At 41.9% G+C, this 12,302-nt stretch overlaps 1 long non-coding RNA gene across 1 annotated transcript; it reads right to left on the bottom strand.

The window, feature by feature from the left end:
• Nucleotides 1-11,457: 11,457 nt before the first annotated feature.
• On the bottom strand, nt 11,458-12,049 carry LOC141608990 (uncharacterized). Its single transcript, XR_012527112.1, has 3 exons — nt 11,968-12,049; nt 11,739-11,858; nt 11,458-11,633 (listed from the first exon to the last, which is right to left on the bottom strand). It is a non-coding gene; the product is annotated as an uncharacterized LOC141608990 (long non-coding RNA).
• Between the last annotated feature and the right edge of the window lie 253 nt (nt 12,050-12,302).

Below are 12,302 nucleotides of genomic sequence, written 5' to 3'. Positions count from 1 at the left end.
CCCGACGATAGGTCCTTGGCTCAGACCCCTTGAGCCGCCTCGCGTCGCCATAGTCGTCAGGTTGTAATCTTCGATTGACCTGATGGCTATACTTTGACTTTCGCCTTGTCCAAGCCTCAGTCAAAGTGGGGGCTCTGTAGACACCTCGTTTCTGCACCTCCCGCAAACCACCCAGTGATGATTGGGCCGCATGTTCGATTCGCGGAACGATTTGTGACAGTTCGTAAGATTATCGTCAAGTGATTGCTCAAATATTAATATCGACCTCTTAGTTGTCATCTACGTCCCGGTACGGTCGTTTTGGCGATAATTAGAGTACATTTGAGTCCGGGTCAAAAACCGTCTCCATTTTCTGATAACTGTTAAATCCCGAGTCAGAATGTTCTGGAATGTTCCGGATATTTCTATTCCATATTTTACAAATTTTATCTTTTGGCAAGTAATATCCGTAATATTCATAAGATAATCGAATTATTTCCGTCCTACCAAAACTCAAACGCGGAAATATTTCTTCAAACGAGAGGAAACCTCCGGGAATAGACGCAGCAGTCTTTGCGCCTCTTCCAAGAGACGCATGGGCTGCTGCGCCTCTTCCCAGGCCCTTCTTTGCATGATTTACGTATCTTTTTTATATATTTCCGAGATTCACTTCCAAAGAGTCTCCGAAACCCTATTCCTTCACGTGATTAGTATAAATAGGAGCTTTCGTTCCTCATATTTCTCACGCGAGTGTCCGCCCTTCTCTTCTCCCTTTGCATTCTAGACTTCGTTCTTACTAATTGGCGCCTACGTGCTTGGACTTCCGACCACGTAAGCTCGGATCTTTCCGGGTACCAGCCTCTCTGTTGCATGACCGACCAATTTGACCAACTACACTCAATCAACTTTAATTAATCAATCGTTTTCCTCTTACGAGGGCACTCTCTTTGCATTCGCGTCGAGCATTCACTAGTCGATTCTTAGTTCATCTCGTTCCGTCAACATGTAAGTCTGAGGGTGTATAATTCTCTTTATTTATTGTATTTTATTTATCGTATCATCCATTGTAAGATTTATGTCGAATACACCGTTAAAACCGATTTCTAAAACCGTGTTTTAAAACTCTGTTTTTGCGGATTTCCAGTAGACAGACGTCGAGAAAAGACGCAGCAACTGCTGCGCCTATTCGAAGGAGCGCAGTTCCTGCTGCGCCTCTTCGTGAGGCTACCGCAGTTCCTGCTTCTTTTCTTCTTCCTCGTCCTCTGTAATTCGTCTTTGTTTATTTGTTTTTCACTTGTTTTCTTAAATTCTTCGTTCATCATCATTAATATTCGCATGTATATTGCATCACATAATTCCTTCGTCGTTAACATGTTTTAATTATTCAAATCCGACTTAAATCCCAAGTAATTCATATTCGCGGGTTTTCGTCATTAAATTCAAACCCGGATTTTAGAGATTCAATTTGTCCATATTGAATTTCTGGAATTCATCCTTTGATATATTTGCATCCATATTCATTGTATATTCGTCATTAATTCGTCATATCCAACCTAGTTAATTGATTTCAATAGAGGACTCATTCATTAACATCGCTCCTTCTTGTAATTAATCCATCTTAATTCCGTCTCATTCATGTTTATCGCTTTTATGACCATCATTCACATGTAATTAATCTGTTAAACACTTCCATCCGAGTAAATAATATCAATCAATCATTAAATTCATCAATTCAAGTTTAACGATTTGCAGTTCCGGCTTCACAGCCAGAACTCACCCTTGGAACAGACGCAGCAACTGCTGCGCCTCTTCCAGAGGGCGCAGTCCTGCTGCGCCTGTTCCAGGATGAGTTCTGTCTCTGAACTCCTTTTCTGCCTTGACCTAGTTTAATTAGTTTACGTATTAGTCTACTATTATTCGTATTATCGCTAATTCCTGTTCGTTATTTCTTTTAATTTATTCTTTTATTCCTTTTTCTCAAATCATCCGTTTTAGCGGTATTTTCGACATAAATCGCCTAATCCAATGTAATTGATGTAATTTTCATTGTTGTAATTTATAGTTATTGTATTTCTTTTATCATTTGTATGTTTTCACATGTAAATCAACCTTAAATTCCAACTTCGACCCAATTGTATGCTAATTACGTGTTTCACCGACTTAGTCTAATTCTTCACATGCTAGGATTAATCTAATGGATGTTGCATTGCATGCATATAGCCGACGATATATCAAGTACGAATAAACTTCCCTAATCATTAGTAGAGGCCGCTATCGAGGCGGGCGGGATTAGATGTTCGATCAAAAGAGCTTCCTAATACGTACCCTCACCCCTTACTCCAGATCTCCGTGAGCACCCGTGTTCATTGGCATCCATGAGAGTCATTCTAGACATAGAATGCTAAGGGTAACGATTGCTTAGTGTTCATGTCACTACTTTGTGTCTTGACATGACACGAGGTATTCGAACGGTTCCAATTTCCCATAAAAATTGGTGGCGACTCCATACAAAAATGCAAACGCTTGTTCCCCGTTTCTCACCAAGCGCCCCCGTGGGCGGCCCGCTGTCCACACCTTCCAAAAATACCGGCGTTTCCTTAAGTAGGGACTTAATCGTCATTTAAGCCCTTAGTTAACCCTAATTCCTACACCTAATCCCCACTTTAAATACCCCATTAGTCTAATTAAAAGAGCATGTTCTTCTTAGCAATCTTTAGTATAGTTAATATCAATCAAATCTCTCTTTAATATTGTAATCAACAATTAATCAAGTTTTTATACAAGTTTTATTTCCTTAATCTCTCTTTTGTTCATCCTTTATTTTGGGTAATTGAAGATTATTTGGGTTATTATTGGGAGATTGACAACCTCTCAATCAAGCATCAAGTACTTCTTTTATTCTTTGCTTTATTATTGGAATCATTAGTAGGTATATTTCTCTTAATCCATTTTTAATTATTGCTAATTACTTTCATTTATTTATCATGTTTCACTTTGTTGGTATGATTGACAACCTTGCTAGCATGTTAAACATGATAATGAGTGAGTAGTCACTTAGCTAGGGTTAATGGGTAATTAGGGGAAACTAACATGGGGAATGATTCATGCTTAAATTAATATGCTTTCATGGTTTATTTGCTTGCTTGTTATGATCTCAACTCATGCACATGTTATGTTTGATGAAATGCGAGCCTATGAATCCTTGCATTTTTTACCCATCACCTATCTTTTCAATGAGACTTGTAAGACATAAACCAACTCGAGTCTCATTAGACCATGCATGTTGTTGAGTAGGGAACACTAAGTCGACTTGTAGGTGTTGTACAATCTAATCGATTCGGCTCCGGGACCCAACTTTCCTAGGATTGTAAGATATAACCCAACTCAATCCATCAAAACAATAATTGCTTGCTTATAATTTGAGGACGTGTTTGTATAATCAATTACCATGAATCCCCTATGACCCCATGATACCCTAGTGCTTTTTATCAATTGTTTACAACCCTTTTTAATTCATCTTGCTTGTTTACTTTCATTGCTATTTAGTTTAGTGACCTTCTACATCAACCCAAATTGTGACACCCCTAAGACATCACTAGTTGCAATAGAAATCTCACCTCAATTCCCGTCCCTTGGGATCCGACCTTTACTTGCCTCTTTACTAATTGTAGAGTTGTTTGTGAAGCTATAAATTGTATTTTGGTCTAGGTGCTCCTAACGACAAGTTACCGAAAAGATTTAGTCCGACCATACATGTAAACATTAATGCTTTATACTTTTATAATTGTTGTTTTGTAATGGTAAATTTGATGTAATAGCCTTGGGAAACCGAGATGGTGATGGTCTCTCATGCTAGGGTGGTCCTGGTAAGGCACCTTGGTATATGGGGGTGTCACAAAGTGGTATCAGAGCGACGATTCTGGAACCTAAAACCAATGAACGTAGGGAGTCTAAATAAAATGAATCCGGGGAGAGTTGTTTTGAGCTACCGCAAAGACTTGGGAGACATCCCGAAGTCGCATTAAGGCCCTTATGATCTCGAGCCAGTCACATGGGGGAGTCTTGGGAACCGTTGTATGTTTCGAGTCACGTGTGTAATACTTGTAACTTTGAATCATGTGAAGTTATTGGATGAGATGATGAAAGAATTGGAACATGGTAGTATATGAACGGTGGATTGTGAATTTGAATATGGTAGATCTTGAGCATGTTATGTGTTTACTACGTGGCTTTTGAAAAGGGTAGTGGAGTATTGTGTACGTATGTATATAGAAAGGCATGATAAATATGTTAATGGTAGTTTATAGCCCGTTTTTGGCATGACTCGGCCAAGCAGGGGGGGTACTCGACCGAGTAAGGGATACTCGGCCGAGTAACCAGGCACTCAACCGAGTGTTGTTTGTTGTGCACGTAGCAATAGCTACTGGATTGTGATCACTCGGCCGAGTAGTAGGCATACTCGACCGAGTGAGGCATACTCGACCAAGTAGTACCCGTACTCGACCGAGTATGTTTTCTGTGTTTTGATGTTTGCTACTGGAGTGGAAAACTCAGCCGAGTAATAGTAGTACTCGACCAAGTAGTCCATACTCGACCGAGTATCTCACCATACTCGCCTGAGTGCTTCTTTGGTGGAAGGTCTTGTTTATTTTGAGCCGTAGGCTTTGTGCATACATTTCCTTGCTTCTATCAGCTCAAAATGCCGCCAAAGAAGTCAGCAGCGTATATCCAAGCATTTGAGATGACCACAGATGAGGTAGCCCGTATGATTGAGCAGCAGGAAGCACTCCTAGAGGCCCTTAAGAACGTGGGGAAGGGAGCTGAGAAACCGGTGGATGCAACCCACCTTAGTACCATCATTGCTCGCTTCAACCCTTCGACTTATGAGGGCACCGGAGAACCTAAGCTGCTCGATAACTGGCACCATGAGATGGAGAGTCTCCTTGAGGTTGTGAAGTGTCCGCCGGAGTTGGCTAACCAACAGGTGGTGTACTACCTGAGGGGTGAGGCTGCAGTTTGGTGGCAGAATGTGAAAGAAGATGCCAGGGCATACTACAGGTATGAGGGGCTCGGTGCTATACCGTGGGCGGGTCTAAAGAGCACTATGAGGGAGAAAGTCGTGCCGGAACACATCCGTTACAAGTTGAGATCCAAGTTTGACTCTTTCACCATGTCTGATAACATGATTGTTACAGAGTACTATCACCGGTTCCTTGAGTTGTCACGTTATGCAGAAGATATGCAGCTGGGGCAGCGGGTTTGGATCTTCGTTTCGAGAAGGGGTTGGCACCTAAGATCATGAATAGGTTACCAGCTGGAGTTATTACCTATCTGAAAGAGGTATGCTCATAGGCTGGCCAAGCTGAGAGGTTGGTGGACTTGGCAATGGAGGGTAAGGAGAGGAACTATGGTCAGCCTAGGGCTTTTTCGGGAGGATCTTGGTTTTTAGGGGAATCTCGAGTATGGGGAAGAGGTGGTGGTCGGAGTGTTAGTGATAACTCCAACCTTACTTGCTACAACTGTGGTGTTGTGGGTCACAAGAGGCACGACTGTACCAGTGCCAAAGTTGGAGGGTTTTCATAAGCTTATCAGGGGAGTTTCTCTCAGGCTCTGAGTCAGAGTTTTGCTAGCAACAGGCCATCTGGGTCTTGGGGCAACCGTGGAGGGCAGAACAACAGCAATGGTGGTTTCAACCGCAACAGTGGAGGATCCTATCAGCGCTCGAACAACAGTGTGACTCAGAACTCGGCAGCTAAGGCGACTACTTTGAACACCTGGGTCCAGGATGGAGGCCAGAAAAGCAGCGGGAAGCTCTTCATGATGGGCAGACAACAGGCTAAGAACGATGCTCATGTAGTTACCAGTAGCTTTCTTGTTAATAATACATCGTTTTTCGTTTTGTTTGACTCAGGGGCAAACCACTCTTTTGTGTCTAGAGGTCATGCCTTATCTATGGGTTTGGGGGAGTATGAACTTGTAAAATATGATGTGTTTATACCTTCTGGGGAGTCGGTGTCTTGTGTTAAGTTGTATAGAGATGTGTCCATGTTGGTAGGAAAGGTAGACTTACCGGTCAACTTATTAGAGTTTTCTATGGATGGGATTGAGGTCATCATCGGGATGGACTGGTTGGGTAAGTATGATGCTAAGATAGACTGCCGATAAAAGAAAGTGTCCTTAAAGGGTCCCAAGGGTGCCAGAGTGTGTTATAGAGGGTTTGTCGTGAGGCCAAAGTGTAAGTTCATCGCTGTAATGACTTTAAAGTCGTGTTTGAGGAAGAAGCGTCCCTTTATTCTTTGCCAAGTGAGAGATAGGCATGCGGAGCAGCTGACAGCATCTGATATACATGTGGTTGGAGAGTTTAGTGACATTTTTCCAGATGAGATACCGGGGTTACCACCTATGAGAGATATTAACTTCAATGTGGAGCTCAAATCGGGAACAAGTCCTATATCTAAAGCACTGTACCGTATGGCACCCAAAGAACTGGAAGAGTTGAAGAAACGGCTACATGATCTGTTAGACAAGGGGTATATCCAGCCTAGTGTGTCACCATGGGGAACACCAGTGTTGTTTGTTAAAAAGAAAGATGGGAGCATGAGGCTATGCATCAACTATAGGGAACTGAATCATGTCACAATGAAGAACAGGTATCCTTTGCCAAGGATTGATGACCTTTTTTATCAGCTGAGTGGCGCATGAGTGTTTTTTAAGATCGATTTGAGGTCGGGTTATCATCAGTTGAGGATAGCAGATGAGGATATTCCTAAGACAGCTTTCCAGTCACGTTATGGTCACTATGAGTATGTAGTGATGCCTTTTGGTTTGACAAATGCACCAGCAGTTTTCATGGATCTTATGAACCGGATCTTCAGTCCATTTTCGGACAAGTTTGTGGTCGTCTTCATTAATGATATCTTAGTCTACTCTAAGACTAAAAAGGACCATGAGGAGCATCTGAGGTTAATTTTGCAGACCTTACGAGATAATCAGTTATATGCCAAGTTATCCAAGTGTGAGTTTTGGCTAGAGAAAGTGGCTTTTTTGGGCCACGTGGTATCTAAAGAGGGTGTGTCAGTGGATCCTAGCAAGATAGAGGCAGTTACCAAGTGGGAATCACCAAAGAATGTTGTTGAGATTTGAAGTTTCTTGAGTTTAGCTGGTTACTACAGGAGGTTCGTGAAAGACTTTTCTACGATCGCGCGGCCTATGACAGCTTTGATGAGGAAAGAGACCAGATTTCGGTGGGATGAGAGTTGTGAGGCGAAGTTCCAGACCTTAAAGGAGCATTTGACCACAGCTCCTATCCTAGCCTTACCTGAGGGAAGTGAGAAATTTGAAGTATACACCGATGCTTCAAAGAATGGTTTAGGATGTGTTTTGATTCAGAATAGGAAGGTTATAGCTTATGTGTCGAGGTAGCTGAAGCCGTATGCGGAGAACTATCCTACTCATGATTTGGAACTGGGTGTAGTTGTTTTTGCTCTTAAGATTTGGAGGCACTATCTTTACGGGGCAACCTTTAAGGTGTTTTCAGATCACAAGAGTCTAAAATATATCTACACTCAGAAGGAGCTTAACATGCGACAGAGGCGATGGATGGAGCTGATTGGGGACTATGACATGGAGATCATCTATCACGAGGGTAAGGATAATGTTGTTGCAGATGATTTGAGTAGGAAGAGTGTTCATTCGTTGTGTACAGTTATGTCTTTGCTGAAGCTGAGGGATGAGATGTCCAAGATGGGGATCCACGTGATTAGGAAAGGAGATACCAACGGGGATTTGACGATCGAGTCAGAGTTGTATGATGAAATAAAGAGAAAACAAGAGCTTGATCCTAAGATCCAAGAATGGAAGTCAAGGGTGGAGATTGGCACGGTTTCCAGGTTTTCTATCCACACAGATGGGAGTGTTCGCTTTGATGGGAGATGGTGCGTTCCTTATGATGCAGATTTGAGGAGAGTAATCATGACAGAGGCTCATTGCACTCCTTATTCAGTTCACCCAGGAGGTGATAAGCTTTATATGGACCTTTAGAAAACATTTTGGTGGCCTAACATGAAGAGGAATGTGGTCGAGTTCGTGGTAAGTGTCTGACATGCGAGAGAGTAAAGGGTGAGCAACGAAGACCGCAAGGTAAGATTCAGTCACTTGAGGTACCCTAGTGGAAGTGGGAGTCGATCTCTATGGACTTCATAGTGGGGTTACCAAGGACACAGCAAGATAACAATATGATTTGGGTGATCGTCGATCGTTTAACAAAGTCAGCTCACTTCATTCCGATGAAGGACACTTGGACCAAGATACAGCTAGCTTTGGGTTATAGAAAGCATGTGGTTCGGTTACATGGTATGCCTAAGGATATAGTGTCGAATAGAGATGCGTGATTCATATCACGGTTTTGGCAAGAGTTGCAGGATTTGATGGAAACAACCTTAAAGATGAGTATAGCTTTTCATCCTGCCACAGATGGTCAGACTGAGAGGACTATCAAGACTTTGGAGAACATTTGAGGGCTTGTGCCACGGAGTTCGGTGGGAGTTGGGAAAATAGGCTGGACCTGATTGATTTTTCTTACAACAACAGCTATCACACTAGTATTGGGATTACACCATTTAAGGCTTTGTGTGTCAGGAAGTGTAGGAGTCCAGTTTGTTGGGACGACAGTGCAGAGGCAGTGGTTTTAGGACCACAGATGGTGCAAGAAATGATTGAGAAAGTCCGTCTGATTCGTTAAAAGATGAAAGCAGCTCAGGATCGTCAAAAGAGTTATGCAGATTTGCACCGCAGGGACATCGAGTTCACAGTAGTTGACAAAGTCCTTTTGAAAGTGTCACCTATGCGAGGAGTGATGAGGTTTGGCAAGAAAGGTAAGTTGAGACAAAAGTTTATCGGCCCGTATGAGATTTTGGATCGTGTCGGTGAAGTAGCCTATCGGCTAGCTTTACTACCAGCATTAGACCAAGTCCACAACGTGTTTCATATTTCGCAGCATCAAAAGTATGTGAGTGATCCATCACATGTGCTTGAGGTTGAGAACAAAGAGCTTGATGAGTCTTTAACTTATGCGGAGGTTCCTAAGGAGATCTTAGACCGCAAAGAGCGTAAGACAAGGAATGGTGAGACCGTCTTACTAAAGATACTTTGGTCTAATCATAATGTGGAAGAGGCCACGTGGTAACCAGAGGAGTCCATGAGAGAGCGTTTTCCTCACCTTTTTGATCAAGTATGTTTGGTTACGGGGACGTAACCATTGTCTTTTTAGGGGGTACGAGATGGTCGCATGCTTGTTTTTGAGTTAGTTTGAGTTGGTTTAGCTATGTTTGTGTCATCTTATCAGTTTGTGTTGGGTGTTTTGTTTTATGTAGTGGGAGTTGTTTGGTTCTGGTAGTAGTTGTTGAAGAGTTGTGTTGTAGTTGTTGGTCTTGTTTTGTATATATGTATAGTGTGAACTTCGGGGACGAAGTTCTTTTTAAGGAGGGAAGAATGTAATACTACGGTTTTCTAAGTTGGTTACTCAGCCGAATATGGCTTACTCGGCCGAGTAAGTGTGTCGTGTGTTTTTGGACAGACTACTGTCTAGGAATACTCGACCGAGTATGGGAATACTCGACCAAGTAGAGGATACTCGGCCGAGTATACTCTATACTCGACCGAGTATCCGGTCTGATGAGGTTTATTTCCGCGGTTTGATTTAGAAAGGATTAGAGTTATATAAAACGGGATTTACAGTTCTTAATCATTTTAACAAAACCTAAGCACACAACATAACTCTAATCCTCTCCAAATCTCTCTCTCAAGTGCGTGGTTCGTTTGTGAGTCTAGTTCATCTTTCCTTGCGTCGATTATGTCGATAAGCCTTTGATTTCATAAGTTCTATTATTTTGTCTTTTAGGGTTTTGCCTTAGTTATGATTTGGGGAAAAGGTGGATTTTAGCATGTTGTAATTGGTATTATGTGATTGTTGTTAAGTGGAGACTTCATAGAGGAGCCATTTTAGCTTGTTTGATTATCTCATTGCAGTTGTGCTAAGGTAGGGTTTCCCTACTCGGTTTACTGTTTAATTGATTTAAGATTATATGGTAATTGTTTGTACGATTGAGATTGTGATTATCTGCTGTTGTTGGATTGGAGTTTGGTGTTGGTGATGTTCGCGAGGCGCGTCCTCGGCTGAGTGGAGTCACTTGCGGGAGTTGCTTCACGCCCTAGTTTTGCCCTCTGTGGAGCCCGCCACAGGAGGGGATGTGCACATTAATAAACAGGGTTATCGCTCGTTGATGATCTGGGATTTGGTGGGTACGGCAGCGGTCCCCCACTGGCAGGGCTACACACTTTAGTGTGTAGTCAGTTACATGATGTGATTGGGAGTTGGAGGTGGATGATGATCAGCTGTTTATCTTATCGTACTTGTCTTATTTTGATTATGCAGTAAACTGACCCCGTTGTTGTTTTGTAAAAAATGTGGTGATCCATTCGGGGATGGTGAGCTGATTGTGATAGGTGATGATGATTATTAGCTTTGGGGACGAGATGGGGAGTCATCACTTGAGTCTAGCTTCCGCTGTCATGAGACTTACTTTCATAGTTTCAGTTGTTCAGTTCTAGCAAATAGTATTTTGGTTTTGGATTTGGAACATGTAAACATTAATGTTTTATACTTTTATAATTGTTGTTCTGGAATGTTAACTTTGATATACTAGCCTCGGGAAACCGAGATGGTGACGGTCTCTCATGATAGGGTGGTCCTGGTAAGGCACCTTGGTATGTGAGGGTGTCACACCAACAATATGCAAATCCTCGCCGAAGTGACATCGAGAGCGACCCCATATGTAATAAGGGTACTCTATAAGAGCATGGAAGTCCCATTTGCACTCCTAAGTCTAAGACAAACTTTGGCGAATGAATAAGAGCTTTGGCGACTGAAATTCAGTCGCCATTTTGGCGACTACCTTAAATCAGTCGCCAATTTGGCGACTGAATTTCAGTCGCCAAATCCCTTTTCAGTCGCCAAAGCCACTGTATGTTTTGGTGGTTTTTTTCGTTTTCATTGCTAGCCAAATATTTACAACCTGCATACAAACCGATGTTCCACAACGCCATACATCCCAAATTTCAATACACACAACACCATACATTTCAACCCAACACCTCCCATTTTCTCAAACTTCATTTCATATATTGAAAATGAAAGTTTTACAAGCTAAGCTATTCTAATGTTCAAGTCTAAAGTTCAAGTTTTACAAGCTTACATGCTAAAATCATCTTACTTGGAAGCCAACACCGGCTCCACTCCCCCCTTGTGGACCATGCGGATCATTTGGATCGTAGTTGGGTCTAGGTCCGGGGTTACAACCTTGCCACCAATTCTCAAACATTTCCATTCTTTCCTTCATTTGCCGGAATTCTTCATCACGTTTGGCATCACGTTCATCACGCTCTCTTACTTGAGCTTGAAGTTGACTAATAATTCCCGGTTGATACGTGTTGCTGGGAATTGTTGAAGTCGATCTCCTACGCGTTTTCTCATAGAAAGCCGGTGTTGAACTTCCAGTACCATACACGTGCGCTTTCTTGAAGCCATTCACCAACTCATACCATATGTCATTATCCGGTTTTTCTGGATTGGCGGCTTTTTCTTGTTCAAATGCTTCCTACAATATTAAACAAATGGTTGTAAGTTAATATGGTAACCAACTTATATACGACATTTTAAAAGAGAATAAATTAACAAAAATTAAGTGTTAGGGAAAACTTACATATAATTGCTTGTCTTTTGGTTTAGTCCAACTTCTAACCCCTTTGTGGTCAACCCTGGAATGCGTGTCCAGAAACAGTTCCGGTACCGTCGCAATCGGCTTTGACTTCTTCTTTCCTTTCTGAATGAAAAAAAAAACATACATGTTAGAAAATCAACAAAAAATCTAACATAAAATAAACATGTTGCATTGAAAACCAAAAAAAGTGTGAAATAATAGACAAACTTACACCCAATACACGATCCCAGAACGATCGTGAACCCGCGAAATGAGTAGGCTCGTTCACGGCATCTTCCTTTCCTCCTTTTTTGTTGAGGGATACTTGCTTAGACTTCTTGTGAAAAGCTTCACTTTTGGTATGCTTTATTAAGCCTTCATACTTGTCACTTGCAATTACACATATGAAATCATAACTAATAAGTTACTGATATTATTTATAATATAAGAGAGTATATGCTAATTAATACAAATAACAAAACAAGTTAATTAAATACCTTTCATGTGCTCTGGTTCCTTCGGGCGCCTGATCGTCTTCCAGATCACGTCCCGATATCGTCGAGTACC

The sequence above is a fragment of the Silene latifolia genome, chromosome 10, assembly GCF_048544455.1.
Source record: "Silene latifolia isolate original U9 population chromosome 10, ASM4854445v1, whole genome shotgun sequence".
In the NCBI taxonomy this organism is placed as follows: domain Eukaryota; kingdom Viridiplantae; phylum Streptophyta; class Magnoliopsida; order Caryophyllales; family Caryophyllaceae; genus Silene; species Silene latifolia.
This window is presented reverse-complemented; position numbering and strand designations above follow the sequence as displayed.